Raw genomic sequence first — 22,956 nt, forward strand, 5'->3', positions numbered from 1 at the left:
GAAGGTTCCCAAGAGCACAGTGGCCTCCATAATTCTTAAATGGAAGAAGTTTGGAACAACCAGGACTCTTCCTAGAGCTGGCCGCCCGGCCAAACTGAGCAATCGGGGGAGAAGGGCCTTGCTAAGAGAGGTGACCAAGAACCCGATGGTCACTCTGGCTGAGCTCCAGAGATCCTGTGTGGAGATGGGAGAAACTTCCAGAAGGACACTATCACTGCAACACTCCACCAATCTGGGCTTCATGGCAGAGTGGCCAGACGGAAGCCTCTCCTCAGTGAAATACACATGAAAGCCCACAGAATCTTGTGTCTCACAGTCTGAGAGTCCTTTAGGTGCTTTTTTGCAAACCCCAAGCAGGCTTTCATGTGTCTTTCACCGAGGAGAGGCTTCCATCTGGCCACTCTGCCATAGTAATCATAGTAATTAGCAATTTGTATTAATTAGAAAGTAATTGTAGTAATTATAGCACACTTTAAATATAGCACATGTAATTATATTGCATTTTGTATCATGTGACTTGCCATTTTTTGGTCATTGTTTTATTAAGTTAATGATGAATATGCAACATTTTAAATGTCTTTTGGTTACATGTCATTGTAATCTAGTGCTTTATTTATTAGTGGTATAAAAGCCCATCAAAAATGATGGGTTGGAGTTATTTAATTCCAAACATTCAAGGAGACTGGAGGTTTTGATGTTTCGTAACAAGAAAAAGCATTATTTCAAAACACGTGTGCAAATTTGACCCTATTTCCTGTATCTTCAGGGACATTTTTTGTTTTGATGGTACACTGGTACAGCCTCATGAGCATGCCAAAGTCTGATGCCTCGACCTAGTGTAAAGGTGTACTTATATCTTCTTTATTTCTTCGATATCCTATGGAAGTAAATTAACACTCATTTTACTCTGCGCTCATTGCACATCATGTGCAGCAAATTTCACTTCCCTGTGCCTTGTATTTTTTTTTTTTTTTTAATGCTTCTGTACACCTTGTTTTAAACCTTGAGGCTCGGTTTGCAAGTCACCATGTACAATTCCAATAGAATAGACATAATTTCTCTTCTTTTGTTTTTTTGGGGTCTTCGGCATCCTTTGGGACTTATATGTATTTTGGGTCCTCAGGGTCATTTGGATATTTTGGGTCCTTTTGGGTATGTAATTTGGGTCCTCAGGGTCCCACGGGATTTTGGGTCGTTTGTGTCTTCTGGTTCCTTGAGGTATTTTGGGTATTTTGGATCCTTGGGTTATTTTGGGTCCTATTGGTCATTGGGTATTTTGGATCGTTTGGGTCCTCAGGGACTTTTGGGTCATCTGGATCTTTTGGGGTCCTCTATGTCTTTTGGGTCCTTTGGCAACTCCCTACTGCCCAATTAGTCCTATAAATGCCTGCAGAGCTCAGAGACAGGATTGTGTCGAGGCACAGATCTGGGGAAGCCTACAAAAAAATTCTGCTGCATTGAAGGTTCCCAAGAGCACAGTGGCACTGGCTCGGATGGCATTGTTTCGCCTCCTCACCCTTGGCCGCGTGCTCGCTTTGCCTTCGCTCCTGCTGGCATGGCTCTGCGGTACTCTGCCGCAAGGCTTCTCCTGCTTAAAACCCGCTCCACCCCATCATGCATCTCTGCAATCAGATCGAATGGACTCCTGCGTCGACCCAGGTACATTCACCGTGGCTCCGGTCGTAAGTTTGTTTATTTACAATCAGGTCACTCCATCCCCATCCTCTGGTCGGCTCAGCGCACTCCCACTCATCGTCCCAACACACCTGGTCACAACAACGCACAAAATCGCACCTCCTGTCTGCGAACCCTGGCCAAATCACCTGGATTCATACCCGCCGTACAAAACAACATCAAGCTCACCCTGTTCAATACCCGGTCCCTCAACAACAAATGCCTCATCCTGAACGACTACATCCTGGAAAATAAACTGGACTTTCTCTGTCTCACTGAGACCTGGCAACAACCACTGGACTACTACACGCTCAACCTCACCACACCCAATGGATATTCTTACATCAATAAACCACGCTCGGAGGGCCGAGGTGGTGGAATTGCCGTTATTCACCGACAAGACATCAAGACCAACCTCATCTCCATCTCATCTGCTCCATCATTTGAACACCTGGCTTTTAAACTCTCTGGTCACACACAGTCAGTCATGGCTGTTGTCTACCGCCCTCCCAAACCACACCCATCATTCCTGTCTGACTTCTCCTACTTTCTGACCCAGCTATGTTCCCTCTCCCCCTCAATCCTCCTCCTTGGTGATTTCAATATCCACATGGACTCCACTGACTCCACGCTAACCACTGACTTCACTGATTTACTCACCTGCTTTAACCTCACTCAACATGTCAACTTTCCTACCCATAACCGTGGTCACATTTTGGACCTTGTCTGCTCTACTGGACTAATTTTGCACCATCTCTCTGGCTCCGACCTCACTCTCTCTGACCACCTAGCCATCACTCTGACCATCAACATCCCCACCCCAGCACCAAGGCATTATCGCACTATCAACTTCCGTAAGCTAAACGCTTTTTCACCTGCCTCATTCTCATCGACCCTCTCTGAAAAAATGTCCACTTCTCCCTTCGTTGACCTCCACACCCCTTCTGACCTCACTGACTACTACAACCACACTCTCTCTTCCTGCCTTGACCAAATTGCGCCTATAAAAACCAAAACAGTTTCTTTCACCCATTCTGCTCCCTGGTTTACCCCTGAGCTCCGCCTAATGAAAACTCGTGCTCGCCAACTTGAAAGACTCCGCAATAAAACAGGTCTCACAGTTCACTCCCAGGCCTACAAGGACCACATACAACACTATAAAGATGCCCTCTCCCGCGCCCGCTCCGCCTACTACTCTCAAATTATCCACTCTGGCTCCGGAAACCCAAAAGCACTCTTCTCTACAATAAACAAACTCCTCAGCCCCCTGAACACCACCACCCAGTCATTCACAATAGACAACTGCATCTCCTTCCTTTCATTCTTCCAACGCAAAATTGAAAACATCTACAACAGCTTGACCACCGCCGCACCCGCTCCCCCTCAAACCACCTGCCCCCCCTTATCCTGCCATCCCCTGTCTCAATTCTCCCCAGTCTCCCCTACTGACCTCTCTGAACTCCTCATCGGAATGAAAACTGCCACCTGCACTCTTGACCCCATCCCCTCCAGCTTTGTCAAGGCCTCCCTTCCTGCTCTTTCTCCACTTATCATTGCAACAATAAACTCCTCCCTGTCTACAGGCATCGTCCCACCATCCCTCAAAATTGCTGCTGTTACCCCCATTCTGAAAAAACCTGGACTAAACCCTGACACCCTAAATAACTTCAGACCCATCTCCAACCTACCCTTTCTGTCAAAGGTTTTGGAACGCGCTGTAGCCACTCAACTCAAGCATCACCTCTCTGCCAATAACCTGTATGAAACATTCCAATCCGGATTCCGGTCCAACCACAGTACTGAAACTGCTCTCCTCAAAATCACCAACGACCTTCTCCTCTCCTCTGATGCTGGCAACCTCAACATTCTCATCCTCCTCGACCTCAGCGCTGCCTTTGACACCATCGATCACACCATCCTCCTCACCCGACTTGAAACCACCTTTAACATTACCGGCACTGCCCTCTCTTGGATTAAATCATACCTCTCTGACAGACGTCAGTTCATCTCCATCAATAACTGCAAATCCCCCACTGCTCCCCTCCCCCAAGGTGTCCCCCAAGGTTCAGTTCTTGGCCCCCTCCTCTTTATCCTTTACCTGTCCCCCCTCGGTCACTTAATCCGCCGTCATGGTCTCCAATTCCACTGCTTCGCCGATGACATCCAGCTTTTCATCTCCACCAAGTCCATCTCCACCGCCACCCACTCTATCCTGACAAACTGCATCACTGAAATAAAATCCTGGCTTCAAATCAACTTCCTCAAACTTAACTGTGATAAATCTGAAATAATCATCATTGGCCCAAAAACGCTCACCAAGTCCACCCATAACTTTGCCCTCAACATCGACGGTTTCCCAGTGTCCACCTCCCCTCACATCCGGAATCTTGGCATCATCTTTGACCAAACCCTCTCCTTCGACAAATACACTAAACAGATCACAAAGACAGCCTTCTTCCACCTGAAAAACATCGCCCGTCTCCGTCCATCCCTCTCCTCTGTGGCTGCAGAAACCCTCATCCACGCCTTCATCACTTCCCGTCTGGACTACTGCAATAGCCTCCTTTATGGTACACCCTCAACAATCACCAATAAACTCCAATACATTCAGAACTCCGCTGCCCGTCTACTCACCCATTCCCGGACCCGTGACCACATCACCCCCGTCCTTTACAAGCTTCACTGGCTCCCCATCTCCCAGAGAATCCAGTACAAAATCCTCCTCTTGACCTACAAAGCCCTCCATAACCTGGCCCCATCCTACCTGGCTGACCTCCTCTCCAGACACACTCCCACCCGCAACCTCCGCTCTGCTGGTACCAACCTCCTGACCCCCCCCATCCGGACCAAATTTAGATCCTGGGGGGACAGGGCCTTCTCCATCGCTGCTCCCACCCTCTGGAACTCGCTACCTCACACCATCAGAGACTCCTCCTCACTCACCACATTCAAAACATCACTCAAGACCCACCTGTTCAACACTGCATTCAACATTTAACCCACAGCATCTAACCCCTGACTATCTCCTCTCCTTCTCCCTCCTTTGTGCTTTGAATATTTCCCTATTGATTCTTCTTTTTTTGCAATTGTCTTTATGTTTTGCTATGCGTTATGTTTTGCACTCTGTCAAAGCGTCTTTGGGCTTCCTGAAAAGCGCTATATAAAATAAATGCATTATTATTATTATTATTATTATAAATAATCCCATAAACAATGACTACCATAAATAATCTCAGTCTGTTGACATGAGTCGCCAGGCTGAAGCCTCCGGATCGGAGGTGACACTCTGGTCGGGACTTACATTCGCTGGAGCAGGGTCCCCACGCAACTGGAAAAATGGGGAAAACCCAGGAAATGTTAAATAAACCCAAACCAGCATAGCCTTGACACACCATATAATAAATAAAATCCATCGGATGTCTGTGTCCGTTTGTTCGCATTTTTTGCAAAGACCGACAACCACTAAATTTGACACAGACCAAGTCCGACCTGGGAATTGTCCTAAGGGTATTTTCATCCACCACCTCAGCCTTTAAAGACCCTTCTTTACATGCTTTTTACATGCTTGATAGATTAGATTACACACTTCAGATTAGATTAGAGAGAAGACTTTTTGCATGCTCAAGAGATTAGACCCCAAAAGATCCCTAAAGACTTGTAAGACCCTCAAAAACCCCAAACACCCTAAAGTAAAATCGTTTAAAATCCAGAATACCCCAAATATGCTTTAAACCCTTAAGACCCCAAATATCCATAAGACCTGTAAAGATCCTTAAACACCCCCAAGACCTTTATGTACCTTAAGACTCTGAAGACAGTTTAGACCCTAAAGACCTCAAATCACAATTTATAAACAAATTTGTCATAATATTGAAGATATGTATCCATATTCTTTAATTTATTGCCCTCACCAGAGGAGGGCATAGCATTTGAGTCTGTTTGTCTGTCTGTCTGTCCGTTTGTCCACACTGAATAAATATGATTTTCTCTGCAACCGTTGGTCCGATTGACAGGAGATTTTCACTGTAGGGGATCTCCTCCTGTATAATTTTTAAATGATTATTATGACGTCATATGTCACGTGGTACAGGTGCCATCTTGGTAAAACCGAAAAACTTTGCACCTCTATCTCCGAAAGCGCTGCATCGAAAAAAATTGACATGACTCATTGTAGTGAACTCTGCATGGGGAATAACATATGTTAATGATTATGTCATATGTGCCTCCATTATGACGTCATAATTTGACAAGAACAAAACTTCATCTGATCAAGATGAATTTTTTTTCGCTGCAACCATTGGTCCGATTGTCAAGAAATTTTCAACATAGGTGCTCGTCCTCCTATGGAGTTATTTTAATTGTAATTATGACCTCATAGGTGCCATCTTAGAAAAACCAAAAAACATTGCACCTCTATGTCTCCGAAAGCACTGCATAGAAAAAATTGAGACTTGGCTCATTGTAGAGAACTCTGCATTGGGAAGAACATATGTTAATGATGATGTGTCATAGGTGCCTCCATTATGACGTCATCATTCAACAAGTACAAAACTTCATCCGATGAAGATTACATTTATTGAGCATCATCTGTGGATAAATTGGTGGAGAAAAAAATAATGATGATGACATCATTTTTCACGTGGTTCGGCCGCCATATATGTTTTAACACAAAAGCATTAAAAACCACGAAAGCACGTCCTGGCGAGGGTCTGCATTCCTTTGCTCTTTCTTGTTGGTTCACGAGTTATCAAGTGACCACCACATTCGTCATGTGTGTGCGTCTGTCTGTGTGTGTGTCTGTCTGTCCGCAGCATAACTACCCGATGATATCCGATCTTGATGAAACTTGGGTGGGAGGTTGATATCATTATCAAGTTGTGTCCTGCCTAGAGTGGGCGTATTGCGCCCATTGTGGGCGGAGCCACGCCCGAAAAAGATGTTTTTTTAATGGGTAATCAAGTTCAAGCTACATTTTCTCTGAGGGGTTTGGTGGAATCTGACAGGGGTTTCGATATTTGGTTAGGCCAATGTCATGTGTCTAGCCCCACGGAGCTCGATTTTTTTTTTTCATTTCATTTCATTTTTCACCGAATTTTCGGTATTGTGTAGCTAACTAACCTCATAACTGATTATACATTATTTTCTATCTCATTTCAAGGTCAGTAACCTTCGTTTTGACATTTCTGGGCCTGGCCTGTCTGGGTGTTTTGGTTATAGTCCGTCCTTTGTCATTGAATACCGCTCGCTCGTGAACCATCGTCGTCTCCTGACTTGTTGTAGTTATTATTGATTGACACTTTGTTTTAATAAATAATTAGGATAAATAAAGGGCGAATAAAAAGATATAATTTACGTGAGCAGTCTGACTATGCTCGGGAGTTCCTTACAAAACTGTTCGGAAAATATTGACTCAAATTTAATCATAAACTAATAAAATCAATCCTACATAAGGTTGAGGCATTTCTCAAGGCAAAAGGGGGTCACATTGATTATATTGATTATATATATATGTAAAGATATGTTTGATTTTTTTTTTCCTATTATAATAAGTGTTATTAGATCCTTAAGAGTTCATGGAAATACATTGTAAGTGGTTTTGGTTTCATATTACAATGATTTATTTTGTTATCACGTCTCAATTAATAAATTTCTGGCTGGACTCGTACTTTTGCACCCCACTGTATGTAAATATGAAGCTTACTGTATGTTTCACATTTAATGTCGTCTCATTCTTGGTCGGGTAAATTCGTGGGAAGTGTAAACAGTTTCCTTGCCGTGTGAACCGTGGTGGTTTTGCCTTGATTTACCTTGTGGTGACCTGTCACATTTTGCAAATCAAAGTTCTCGGGAAGCCCAGAGGCAGCAGACGGAATAGAGAAACGCTCATTTCCTAATGTTTTATTAACAATCTTTAATGAAACGCTTTTGCAAGACCTTTGCAATCATCAATGGCCAGGTCTTCCACATTTCTGTCCGTCTGTACCTGGGGCGTCGGAATGAGATGCTTGTGACGGTCAAAGCAAACGTCGACCTGCTTATCATCATTTTACAATTTACTGGAGGAAAATGTATCTTTGCCAATTAGATGTGTGTTGATTGAAAAATGAAAAGTAAATCCAAGACCTTTATGTTTATTTATTGTTCTGCAGACATTTTGAATCACCTTCATACTTGAGTAGCTGTCCTTTTGCCCAGAGAGGACTTCAGGCCTCAACCTTGACACCAAAATCCTTGGAAATGGTCCTCTTGTTTAGGAAATGTGTTACTTTCTCTGTTGTACTTCAGTGTATTTTGAAATATAAAAATAAAGATATCTATAATCAAGTGGCATGTTCAGCTACTCACAAGGTATTTGTTTATGTAATTATTATTATTATTCTATAGCTAATTCGTTATCCTGTGGCCCTGTGATAAAGCTTCTGCTAAAACATATCTCGAGTATCTCGGTATCTCGGTATCTCGGTATATCTCGGTATCATATCTCGGTATCTCGGTATATCTCGACATATCTCTAAAACATATATATGTATATATATATATACAGTATATATATATATATATATATATATATATATATATATATATATATATATATAAATATATATATATATATACAGTGGAACCTTGACTTACGAGTGCCCCAACTTACGAGTTTTTCGAGATACAAGCCGTCGCTCGGGCGGTTTATTGCTTTGAGATGCGAGCCGAGATCTGAGTTACGAGCTTTCGCCACCCGGTCACGTGGTTATCTTGCCGTGCAAGTACAGTATCTCTGTCGTATAGTGCTGCATTTTTGTTTTCGCATGTTGGTTATTTTGAGTTTACGCCACCAGGTGGGTTCTGGTCACGTGGTTATCTTGCCGTGCAAGTACAGTATCTCTGTCGTATAGCGCTGCATTTTTGTTTTCGCATGTTGGTTATTTTGAGTTTACGCCACCAGGTGGGTTCTGGTCACGTGGTTATCTTGCCGTGCAAGTACAGTATCTCTGTCGTATAGCGCTGCATTTTTGTTTTCGCATGTTGGTTATTTTGAGTTTACGCCACCAGGTGGGTTCTGGTCACGTGGTTATCTTGCCGTGCAAGTACAGTATCTCTGTCGTATAGCGCTGCATTTTTGTTTTCGCATGTTGGTTATTTTGAGTTTACGCCACCAGGTGGGTTCTGGTCACGTGGTTATCTTGCCGTGCAAGTACAGTATCTCTGCCGTCAATTTGTTCAGAGTGCCGGCGATAGCTCGCCTTCTCTTTGTGGAAAACACGGTACTGAGAAGAAGAAGAGGATGATGTGCTTGGATATAAAACACGCAATCGTCGAACAACATGAGCGAGGTGTGCGTGTTGTCGACTTGGTGAGGCGGATGTGAAGGCAGCTGAAGATTTTATTATAACTTTTGCCGAACTGATAGAAGCCGAACGATACATCCCCCAGCAAATCTTCAACTGTGACGAGACAGGGCTCTTCTGGAAAAAGATGCCGAGGAGGACGTATATAACGGCAGAGGAGAAGAGCATGCCAGGCCACAACTTGTTCAGAGTGCCGGCGATAGCTCGCCTTCTCTTTGTGGAAAACACGGTGAGATCCTTAACATCCAACAACTAATGGGACGCAAACGGGGTGCCCAGTTTAGCGGTACACACATTGATGAATCACCCTGCCTGTGATTCACCCATGACAGGTTATAGCTGGGTCGGGATTCAAACCCAGGCTGGACAGTTTAGACTTTAGAGTCAAGTGTGCGTACCTCCAGTCCAGGCCATCCTGCCAACTTGTATGCTGCATACAGGTGAAATATAAAGCGCGAGATATTTTTATATATACTGTATATTTTAAAAAAAAATTGGTGTGGTTTTTGGCGGGCTGGAACGGATTAATAGCATTTCAATGCATTTTAATGGGGAAATTTGATTTGAGAAACGAGCAATTTGAGTTACGAGCTCGGTCACAGAACGAATTAAACTCGTAAGTCAAGGTTCCACGGTATATATATATATATATATATATATACATATATATATATATATATATATATATATATATATATATATATATATATATATATATACTGAAACGCAAAAGAAACTTACCACCTTTGAAACCTTTAAATATCAACAATAACACTGCGTGTAGTAAATGTGTGAACTTATTTGTGGACAATAGTGTCCTCACTGTCAGACAAAATGATCATGGATGGTCACTTGAACCTTCAATGGTCACTTCATAGCACAGCTGTTGAACAGCCGTTTTGACTGTCAGTGATTAGCCAAAGGGTATGGGATGATTTTAATGAGCTGCACGTGATGTCTTGATATTGACTTTAAAAAGGCCAGTGCAAAATGGGCATTTTGACCGAAAAATTTGACCATTTTGACCAACTTCAAAAAGACCGAAAACACAAAATAAACTTACCACCTTTGAAACCTTTAAATATCAACAATAACACTGCGTGTAGTAAATGTGTGAACTTATTTGTGGACAATAGTGTCCTCACTGTCAGACAAAACGGTCACGGATGGTCACTTGAACCTTCAATGGTCACTTCATAGCACAGCTGTTGAACAGCCGTTTTGACTGTCAGTGATTAGCCAAGGGGTACGGGATGATTTTAATGAGCCGCACGTGATGTCTTGATATTGGCTTAAAAAAGGCCAGTGCAAAATGGGCATTTTGACCAAAAAATTTGACCATTTTGACCAACTTCAAAAAGACCGAAAACGCAAAAGAAACTTATCACTTGTTTGAAATGTAATAAAATTGTAACAGTTCAAAATAAAACAAACCAACAATTGCTTATTGAAACATTGGCATTTTATTGATGACATGTCAAGTTTTTGACCAAGATACACCATCTCATCAGTTTGTTCTACAGTACAGAACAGCACAGGGTGCAATGTCAGTCCCCTTTCAATAGCGTGTGTGGCCACCATAGTTTTGGATACAGGCAGTGCATCATCGGCATATACTGCCTACCAGTCTTTGGATGGATTGCTGCTGGATTCTGTCCCACTCAGTCCTCAATGTCTGAAGCAGCTCTGCCTGTGTCCTGGCCCTGCCAACTACGCGTCTCCCAAGCTCATCCCACAGGTGCTCTATGTGATTCAGGTCAGGGGAGAGCGCAGGCCACTGCATGGTGTTAATGTTCTCGCCTTGGAGAAATGCAGTGGTAAAGCGAGCAGCATGGGGACGAGCGTTGTCATGCTGAAAGGTTCTCAGTTCTGGGTGGTCTAGCAGGAATGGCAGCAGATGAGGTCGCAGGATGTTATCCACATACCGCTGGGCGTTAAGATTCCCATCCACAACCACCAGTGGCGTCCTGTACCGGCCTGATATGGCGGCCCACACCATCACACTTGGGCCACGCCACCTGTTGGCTTGACGCACGCAACAATCGGCATATCGCTCGCCAGTTCTTCTCCAGACACGCTCACGCCCATCAGGACTGTCCACACAGAACCTTGACTCATCGCTGAAAGCGACCTCGTTCCACTGCGCCAAGGTCCACCGGTGATGCTGCTGGCACCATCTCTGTCAGTTGCGGCAATGGGCAGCCGTTATCACGGGGCCTCTGTATGGTCTTCTGGCAGTCAGACCATAGTCATGCAGTCGTCTTCGTGCAGTATCATTGGAGATCCGTGGGTTTGCACGCCCCGGAGTTTCTGCCGCAGTGCGGGATGCTGGATGGAATCGATTTTGACTTCGGACCATCTGCCTGTCCTGCCTTGCAGTGGTGACTCTTGGCCTCCCTGATCGAGGTCTGTCATCTGCAGAGTTGTGGAGGGTGTCTCTGACCACCAGGGCCGATATCGTCTGGTGTGAACAGCCAAGGCGATGTGCCACCTCACGGTAGCTCAGTCCGCCTTGCAGCATGCCCAGGGCACGCTGCCGTTGATCCCTTGACAATCGTGGCATGTTGATTGAAATGCCCATTTTGCACTGGCCTTTTTAAAGCCAATATCAAGACATCACGTGCAGCTCAATAAAATCATCCTGTACCCCTTGGCTAATCACTGACAGTCAAAACGGCTGTTCAACAGCTGTGCTATGAAATGACCATTGAAGGTTCAAGTGACCATCCGTGACCGTTTTGTCTGACAGTGAGGACACTATTGTCCACAAATAAGTTCACACATTTACTACACGCAGTGTTATTGTTGATATTTAAAGGTTTCAAAGGTGGTAAGTTTCTTTTGCGTTTTCGGTCTTTTTGAAGTTGGTCAAAATGGTCAAATGTTTCGGTCAAAATGCCCATTTTGCACTGGCCTTTTTAAAGCCAATATCAAGACATCACGTGCAGCTCATTAAAATCATCCCGTACCCCTTGGCTAATCACTGACAGTCAAAACGGCTGTTCAACAGCTGTGCTATGAAGTGACCATTGCAGGTTCAAGTGACCATCCATGACCGTTTTGTCTGACAGTGAGGACACTATTGTCCACAAATAAGTTCACACATTTACTACACGCAGTGTTATTATTGATATTTAAAGGTTTCAAAGGTGGTAAGTTTCTTTTGCGTTTCAGTATATATATATATATATATATATATATATATATATATATATATATATATATATATATATATATATATATATATATATATATATATATATATATATATGTACATATATATATATATATATATATATATATATATATATATATATATATATATATATATATATATATACACATATATGTATACAACAACAACAACATGCATTTTAAAGACCATTTTCCCTGCTAGAGCGGGGGTTAGCCTTGCGGTCCCCATGACAATCTTCTCCATTTTGCCCTATTTTCTGCATCTCTCCTTGTTAACCCCCTTGCCCGCATTTCTTCTTCCACCATCTTTAGCCAAGTCTTTCTCGGTCTTCCCCGTCCTCTACTTCCTTCTACATTAATTTCCATCACTCTTCTCAACCAGTCACTTTCATCCTTCCTCAACACATATATATATATATATATATATATATATATATATATATATATATATATATATATATATATATATATATATATACATACGCACGCACGGACACACACACACACACACACACACACACACATATATATATATATATATATATATATATATATATATATATATATATATATATTATATTTTTATATGTATTGTGTTTATTGAAAGAAATGTACAATTCACAGTGAAATAAACTCCACAGGAAGTCACAGTAAAAATCTGTACAGTACTTTGTAATGGGGATACTGTGGGACTCTTGATATCCTGTTCAGACTAACACCATATTGTGAGACACCCCTTATTGCATATGTCCTTGTGATGGCGAATCCACCTAAACTCCCCCAACCGCTGTCTCTTGTAACCCCCATATACACTCCACTTTAAAATGGTTTATTATTGTTATCCCCTCATACACACTCTCCTTTCCTTGCAGCATCGCCACTCCCCAACCCTCCACCACTCTAACTTTCTGATGTGCCCCTCTTCCTTATCCCCTTCCCTTCTGTTCCTTTTCTCCAGTGAACCTTTTCCTCCCTGCCTCCCTTTCGTTACATTTGTAACATGCACATGGCGCTGAAGCGACATAACTGGAACTTTGTTTGCGCACTGTTCCAAAGGCAGTTTAGCATTCCCAATTGGAAAAGTGCATATGCACGTGAGGAATTATTCCAATAATGTAATAGCTATTAACAGCTGTTATTATTTGTTATTAAAATAAAATCAACTATTTATTGGATGGGAGTACTAAACAGTTGATTTTACATATAATACCTCAATGCTCCTTACTATATACAAGGAAATTGAATACAGTAAGAGTCCATTTGGCTCATCATGTGTGTGCTCTATCATTGTCACATTTAACTAGGCACTTTATCAATTATTATCAGGGGGAAAGAGAGATGGAGAAAAGTCAGGGAGGTGCAGTAACACATCACCAGGGTGACATTTGGTGTGTGTGTGTGTGTGTGTGTGTGTGTGTGTGTGTGTGTGTGTGTGTGTGTGTGTGTGTGTGTGTGTGCACGCGCGCTTGTGTGTGGATATGTGTATGTATCAGGACCTTCTTGTGAACAGGCCATTGGTGCTCTTATGGATGGCAGTGATTGCACTCTAAGCAGTGAGGAAAGAGAGTGGCAATTCTATATGTGGGAAGGTTGGGGAGGGTTGCCCAAATTAGAGCCATTTACACAACAACAACAGGCATTTTAAGGCCATTTTACCTGCTAGAGCGGGGGTTAGCCTAGAGCGGGGGTTAGCCTAGAGCGGGGGTTAGCCAACAATATATATATATAATTATATATATATATATATATATATATATATTGTTACGTGCTCCTCCCTGACCCCCTGGTCACGGTGTACCTCCGAGCCCCGAGAGGAGCCACGGCAGAAAAATATGTTATTCTGTGTCAAAAACAATATGGAAACCACACCAATGGTTATCAACAAACAAATATTGTATTAAAAATCACACAAGAATAACGATACAACAATAATAGCAATCAAAAGTACAATCAACACATCTTATGATGGTACCATCAGCTAGTATAGGATAACTCACTGTGCTCCAAGTGAGTGAAAAAAAAACATTCCCCAATGTCTCTATAGCTCAAAGTTGATCCCCTCCAGTGATCATTGGAGCGATGTCGAATCGAAACCCGAACCCCGTTCAGATGACGGGCCCGGTCACACCGCCAAAACAGCAGAAAGGCGTATGTGGCCGAAGCGGCGCAAAGAGTCACGTGGTCCAAAACTGCGTAAAGCAAACTCAAGGCGAATGGGAAATCCAAAGGCGCCACTGTGTAAGGCAAACTCAAGGCGAATGGGAAATCCAAAGGCGCCCTCCAGGTCTGAACTTTCACGGCTCAGTCGGCGAACCGCAAATTAATCTTCCAAAAGCCACGGTGCACACACACACATCAGATACGTCTGAAAGCTGTGGAAATGGCTGACAAAGCAAATACCTTGCTTGCCGCGCGAAGTGCACGAATCAAAATGGCCGACGGCTCGTCCTTGAGTCGCAACGACCCGGCAATGATTCTTCAGAATCCCAACGCCAAACCTGACACCCAGGTTGATCAGTCACAGCGATAACCCCTTATCGCAGGAATTCCTATCCAGGAAATTCAAAGTTCACTCATGACTCTTGCTCGACAACGTTCGATCCAGAACATAAAGCAACCAGCTTCTTGTCCAACTTTTTGCTCCTTTCTTTTTTTCCTCCTCTTCTTCTTCATCTTCCGGTTCCAGATCCGGTTTCCTGTTTCATTTAACATTAACCTTTTTACCTTTTGACAATAATCATGGCTATTTCCCTCAAACAATAATAGTAATAATACAAAGAACCAGAAATGTTTCAAGTGGATGACAGCCACAACACCGGAAGTGACGAATCCGTAACAATATATATATATATTTATATATATATATATATATATATATATAGATATATATATATATATATATATATATATGTATGTATGTATGTATGTATGTATGTATGTATGTATATATATATATGTATATATATATATATATATATATATATATATATATATATATATATATATATATATATATATATATATATATATACTGTATACTAGTATATACAGACTTGGCATTTAATATGGAATATTTTTTTGTGAGGGTGAACTTACTTTTCAAGATGACTTAGAACCAAAAGTTCATTGGAATTATGTTGAAAGTATTCTAGATTTTGTTAATGTGACCTTTAAAAGAAACAAAAACCACATTTGACATTTCGAAGCAAATAAATTGATCCTTGAAAGTGATGTAAACTGATATCGAACTCAATTCACGGACAGTACTGTATTAAACTTCTGTGCGTTTTCCAGAAGTATCTCTTTATTTTGCACATTAGCCAAAAAAATTTTTAAACAAAAACAAAAGTTAAATTACGACTGAGATTACGGACAGTAAAACTACAGTTCAGTACTTCGTGTAACCCCCACGAGCATTCAGGAGAGCACGTACACGTTGAGGCATGCTGTTCACGAGATTTGCCAAGGTTTGGACAGGAATCGCTTGCCATGCAGTTACAATAGCCTGCTGCAATTCGCGCACAGAGGCAGGCTGCTGGTCCAAGTTGTCGATTTGACGCGTTAATTCTGCCCCCAAGTTCTCTATCGGATTCATATCCGGGGACATGACAGGCCACTCCATATGCTCTACACCACGGTCAGCAAGAAAGTGTTGGATCACGCGAACACGATGAGGCCGTGCATTGTCATCTTGGAAGACAAAGTTTCCTCGAAAGGCTGCACGAACAAATGGAAGCAATGTTTCTTCCAGAATGGCCCTGTACTTGAACTGGTTCAGGTTTCCATTCAGAACAACCAGGTCAGTTTTGCCCCCTGCATGAAAAGCAGCCCAAACGGTCACCCCACCACCACCAGCCTGGACTCTTGGCACTATACAATCTTTGTTGTAGGCTTCATGGACTTGTTTGCACACTCGGACGCGGCCATTTTGACGATAGACCAGAAATCTAGACTCGTCACTGAATATCACGTGATTCCAGTGTCCTGGCTGCCATTGACGGTGCTCTGTGGCCCACTGCAATCGGCGCTGGCGGTGTTGTCTGGTCAGACGTGGCTTTCTCAGGGGACACCTGGCACGATAGCCTGCTTGAACCAGTCGTTGGTTGACTAGCCTTCTGGATACAGGCACATTTGTCAGTTGCTGCCACTCAGCCCTAAGCCGATTAGCTGACTTGGTACGGCCATTGCGGACTAACCGGTGCAGCTGGCTCCTTGTGGTTGTGCTCTGGCTGTGCTCCAGCCTCCTTGTGGTTCTGAGGGGACGTCCTGGCCTCGGTATTGGAGTAGGGACACCCCTCTGAGCATTTCGTTTCAGGATCTTTGACACCTGACCTTGAGTGATGCCATACTGCCAAGCAATAGCACGCTGTTTCATGCCGGAATTTCGTAAAGCCACCACTAAATGACAAACAGCATTGTCGAGTTGAAGGACCATCTCCAGGGGAAGCGGCAATAACTTTTGTAGACGTGCAGCAGTTGTTTTCCACAAATACAGAACGCAACAACCCTTATATACCCGATTGTGAAGCCAATCGTCAAATGTACCTGTCCGTACATTTTGTCACGCCACCTGTGATATAATCCTGTTATTGACTTCTTGCTGCGACAGACAATCAGTGACATGGTTCTTTTAACAAACAAATCACCAAAACGTAAAAGAAACTCACCAGATTGATATACCGAGTTCAGAAATTAAACCCAAGTCAAGAAAAAAAAAAAATTCCATATTAAATGCCAAGTCTGTATATAATGAGTATATATATATATATATATATATATATATATATATATATATATATATATATATATATATATATATATATATACATATATATATAATGAGTATATATATATATATATATATATATATATATATAATGAGTATATATATATATATATATATATATATATATATATATATATATATATATATATATATATATATATATATATATAAATATATATATACATACACATACATACACACACAGTCACGTGAAAAAGTAAGTACACCCCATGTAAAGTTTTGACTTTTTCAACATATTTCAACATACAGCTATTTGATTTTCATTTCAACATTTTTTTTTGTTGTTTTTTTGTTTTTTTGTATACAAGATCGAGGCTCGTGAAAGAGCAAACATTAATCACACAGAAAGACAAACCGACACAAAAAACAAATAACATCGGGAGCGGTAGACAAGATGGGGAGAGAGGGGGAAGGACACAAACACAACATTTGAGAGCAGGGACCAGGAGACATGGAGACATCGAGAGATCTGTGGGAGGGAGAGGGCTTTGGGGGGGGGGAGGCATGGGAAGGGGGGGTGGGAGAGGTATAAAACATATGGACACTGCCAGGACTTGATATTGATAGATAAAGGTGATATGATATAACAAATATCATGTAACATTTACATTTTGTAATCCATTGTGTAATTTAAATAAACATAAATGCAAATTTCGCATGTGGAAAAAGTACATACACCCCTACATTTATCACTACTTCAAATACCTAAAATTAGAATGAGGTGCACCAGCTCAGGTCCAAATGATTAGAACATCGTTAGAGAGGATCTTGGAGGAACCTGTCTTATTTAAACCTCAGACATTTAGTTTGGTTTCCTCGTTGTTGTTGAAGTGTGCAGCGTCACCATGCCTAGATCAAAAGAGCTCTCTGAGGCCTTCTGAAAGAAGGGATTAAAAAGGTCTGGGAAGGGATTTAAAAAGATCTCCAAACAATTTGAAATCAATCATTCGACTGTCCGGAAGATCATCTACAAGTGGAGAAGATTCCAAACAACTGCCAACCTGTTCAGGCCAGGCCGCCCCAGCAAGTTCAGCCCGAGAGCAGACAGCAAGACGCTGAAAGAAGTCTCTAAGAACCCCAGAATGTCATCACGGGACCTACAGTTAGCTCTTGCCACTGTTGATGTCAAAGTGCACAAGTCTACCATTAGAAAGGGGCTGCACAAATTTGATCTACATGGGAGGTGTGCCAGGAGGAAACCTTTGCTGTCCAGAAAGAACATCAGGGCAAGACTAAAGTTTGCCAATGAACACCTAGGCAAAGACCAGCACTTCTGGAACAATGTGCTCTGGACAGATGAGTCAAAGGTAGAGCTATTTGGCCACAGTACCAGAAGACATGTTTGGCGAAAACCAAAGACAGCATTTGACCACAAGAACCTGATACCAACTGCAAAGCATGGTGGTGGAAATATTATGGCTTGGGGCAGCTTTGCTGCATCAGGGCCTGGGCAGCTCACCATCATAGAATCCACTATGAATTCTTCATTGTACCAGAGGGTGCTTGAGGATAATGTGAGGCCATCTGTTGGAAAGTTGAAGCTCAACCGAAGGTCGACCTTGCAACATGACAATGACCCTAAACATACCAGTAAATCCACCAAGGAATGGCTGAAAAGAAATAAATGGAGGGTTCTGGAATGGCCAAGTCAAAGCCTGGATCTAAATCCCATCGAGATGTTGTGGGGGGATTTGAAACGAGCTGTGCATGCCAGAAACCCCTCAAACATCGCACAGCTGAAAGAATTCTGCATGGAGGAGTGGGCAAAAATTTCTCCCAGTCGATGTCAGAGACTGGTAGAGTTATAAGAAACGCCTACTTGAGGTTGTTTCTGCCAAAGGGGGCAATACCACCTATTAGAGCCAAGGGTGTACTTACTTTTTCCACAGAAGGAAATGGCATCTCTGTTAATTTTTTGTTGAATAAATTATTGCAAAGTCAATTTTTCATTGCTTTTTGTTCAATTATATCACCTTTATCTGAAGATACTGTTGAAATGAAGATCAAATAGCTGTATGTTGAAATATGTTGAAAAAGTCAAAACTTTACATGGGGTGTACTTACTTTTTCACGTGACTGTGTATATATATATATATATATATATATATATATATATATATATATATATATATATATATATACACACACACACACATATACATTTATGGTGCTTTGAATTACTTGTGTCTCCTGCTTCCTCATCTGAAAATTATTACCTCCGCCACCAAAGGTGGATGGAGGTTATGTTTTCACCCCTGTCTGTCTGTTTGTCCGTTTGTTTGTCTGTTTGTTTGTGAACACGATATCTCAAAAAGTTGTGAACGGATTCAGACGAAATGTGGCAGAGAGGTAGCGTATGTGATAAGGACGAAAATATTAGATTTTGGTGAAGATCTGAATATGGATTCGGATATAAGACTTATTTAATTTTTTAAGTGATTCTTCCCCATTGAGAGATGGGGCCAAAAACGATACATAGCAGGATATCTCAAAAAGCTATGGGTGATTTGGACGAAACTTGGTGGGAGAGGTTGGGTGTCTGACAAGGAAGAATCGATTCAATTTTGGTGAAGATCCGGATCTGGATAGTGGATTTTAAAAAAGTGATTCTTCACCAGTGAGTGGTATGGCCAACCAGGCGGAGGTATGCTCTCTATTGAGTGACGTTCTAGTTATTACATTTCTACAAATGTGTTCAGAATGGATTAGTCTTTGTTGGCCCAGAGTATATCTCCCCATCTTCCGTAATGGGATCTAATTTGGTGCAATTTCACATGGGGAAGATTGACCCCATTGGGCTTAAATCCCATTAAATTCCCTTGGGAATTTTGTAGGACATTTGTGCAAGGGTTACTGGTAGTTGTTTTTCCGAAAAAGCCACTACCACCTCAACATATATGGATTTACACCGCCGCAAGGAGCACACAATGTAATAGCCTCGATAATGCATGCCACCATTTGAATCCCCAAATTTCAGTACCACCCTGTTTTAACAAAGCTCCATCCCAATCTGATTCAATTACCAGATCCTCCAGGCGCAATCGTCGGGGAAGAATGACTGGGAGGAGGTTGGGGGGCAGATACATGTTCATTTGGTTCTATGACATGTCAGAAATTAGACAGTTACATGCGTACACATGCCATGTTTCAATATCCATCATCTGCTGAATCTGTGGTTGAAGAGAATGTGCGGTTGAATCCCACATTTATAATTTCCTCCTCATGAAAATGTGCTTCTGCACTTAAGAGTTCACCATTCATAAGACCCTCAAGATACACACCTGCCGGAGAAAAACATCAGCAAACTCAATGGTGAACTCAGTTGAGCGCATACCTCCGCCAGGCTGAACAGTTTGCACTTTGTATCCCACTGGTAGGCCAGATCTGATCTGCATTGGACCGGAACCAAAATCGAATCGTCTTGTTCTTGTCAACTAACCAACTCTTCCACCAAGTTTCATCCGAATCCTTCCACAACTTTTTGAAATATCGTGCTATATACCATGTTTGCTCCCATCTCTCAATGGTGAAGAATCACTTGAAAATATATACATATATATATATATGTTATTATCCGGATCCGGATTGAAATCTTGACCAAAATCGAATAAATTCGTCCTTGTCACACACCCAACCTGTCCACCAAGTTTTGTATGAATCCGTCCATAACTTTTTGAGATATTGTGCTATATATCGGTTTTAGCCCAATCTCTTAATGGTGAGAAATCACATTAAAAACTTCTCGGATCGGGATCTGGATTCCGAACTTCACCAACATTTCAATCCTTTCGTTCTTGTCACACATCCGACCTGTCCACCAAGTTTCGTCCAAATCTGTCCGCAACTTTCTGAGATATCCTGTTCACAGACAGACACAGAGGTGAAACAATAAACACAGTTGAGTACTTCGGCACAATGGCACATACTTTGGACATTATTGGCATCAATTTTAAACTTCTCAAGGTGCAGAAATCGTGGAGGAATCTTCACATAACCTGAGATGCGGCAAACCAATCACCAAATGGCTGGGATTCATTCAATACCTTGGATTGCAGTTGCTGAAACACACTTCTTGCTCGTCCTTCCCAAATAATTATTGGAAACTGGGGCCTGAAGGATGTATTAAAGCTTGCCTTGTATTAACCCCTGCAGGTCTCGCACGAGCTCCACCGACTCGTCAGCTTCCGGGACCCCACACTCGCTTTTGACTTCACCGACCTGTCAGCTGACCTCGGAAGCACAATCCAACCTCTGACCTTGTTCTTCTAAGCCGCTCCTCTCGCCATTTACTGTCCAATCCAAATCATTCTCCCTAAACCACTCTCTTTGAGTCGCTTTTGTTGCACCAATTTATACTTCTGCCACCAGGATAGATTCTTCCTCTTCAGATACCACAAAATGGAAGGCCAGCAACCCAGGAGATGAATCTATCCACATTTAACAACTGTAGAACGAATTGCATCCATCTTGATATGCATTTCTTACCCAAATACTTCGTCATCGCTCACATCCACCGACTTATTCACTGGAGAAGACAAGAAAGGTCCGCCATGCTCTGAGGTACCATTCGCCAACATTGTTGCAACCCCTCGCTACTCCCAGTTAAGGCAGACCGACATAGCACCCCTATCTTGCTGAGAAAACAGCAGGATAGCTAACCTGGTCATGGGTTAGTCTGTCACCTGTCTGGTCCGGACTTATTCTCATGTGGAGTTCATGAATGAATGAATGAATTAATGAATGAATGATCGTTTTAAGGCCATTTTCCCCGCTAGAGCAGGGGTTAGCCTTGCGGGCCCCATGACAATCATGGTTCCCTGTTTGAGGCAATGTTTTTATAGCCGGATGCCCTTCCTGGCGCCAACCCTTGGTCACGCTCTTACGATGCGCAGGGATACGGTGTACCTATTCTATACCTATTCTAAATCGGGGTACACACCGTGATCATTCATCCCAGCAAGCTGGTACTCAATTTGCCGACCTCGGAAGGATGACAGGCTGAGTCAGCCCCCCTGGCCTTAATTCAGCGATCGATCGGGATTCGAACCCAGGATCCTAGGATCCCAAGCCGGCACCCTAACCGCTAAGCCAACACCAGGAGTTTAATCAAATTAAAATTGATAAAAATAATTTTAAAGTTCCTCCTGAGGATGCTACATCTTGGAGCACTCTGTACTTGAAGTTGGGACATTAAGCCAGCAGTCCCTTCCTTCTACCTTTAGGTTGTGGATTTGAAGATTCCACGGTATATACACAAAGGAGAGGGCTGTTGTGCACTGGCAACAAGGCCAATTTCCTGAATATAACTCAAATGTAAATGAATCATAAACAAAACATGTATCATGTATGTGAGGTTATATTTTAGCAGTAGCGGTAAAAATGAGTGGCTCTGTTGTGAAGTGACTATTTTTTGTTTTCTAATGAGCAATAACATGTGTTTTTTTATGCCTTCACCGACGAAGTCGCCAGAGGCATTATGTTTTCAAGTTTTCCGTCCGGCTGTCCATCCGTGCGTCCTTCCATCCATCCATCTGTGATATGTTTTCATTACCGCGATAACTTAAGAATGGCTGAAGGAATCCGAGTCAAACTTTGTACAAGTATGTATAATGATGCAAAGATGAACTCATTAGATTATGGGGTCAATAGGTCAAAGGTCAGATGTCCTGTAAGGTAAAATTATGTTACTGCACTAACTTGTAAACCAGTGATGGGATTTTGACCAAACTTGGTATAAGTATATAGGATGATGCAAAGATGGACTCATTAGATTTCGGCGTCAAATGTCAGATGTCCTGTAAGGTAAAAATTATGTTACTGTGCTAACTTGTAAACCAGTGATGGGATTTTGACCAAACTTGGTATAAGTATATAGGATGATGCAAAGATGGACTCATTAGATTTCGGCGTCAAATGTCAGATGTCCTGTAAGGTAAA

Source organism: Myxine glutinosa, chromosome 12 (assembly GCF_964187855.1).
Source record: "Myxine glutinosa chromosome 12, kmMyxGlut1.1, whole genome shotgun sequence".
Taxonomy (NCBI): Eukaryota; Metazoa; Chordata; class Myxini; order Myxiniformes; family Myxinidae; genus Myxine; species Myxine glutinosa.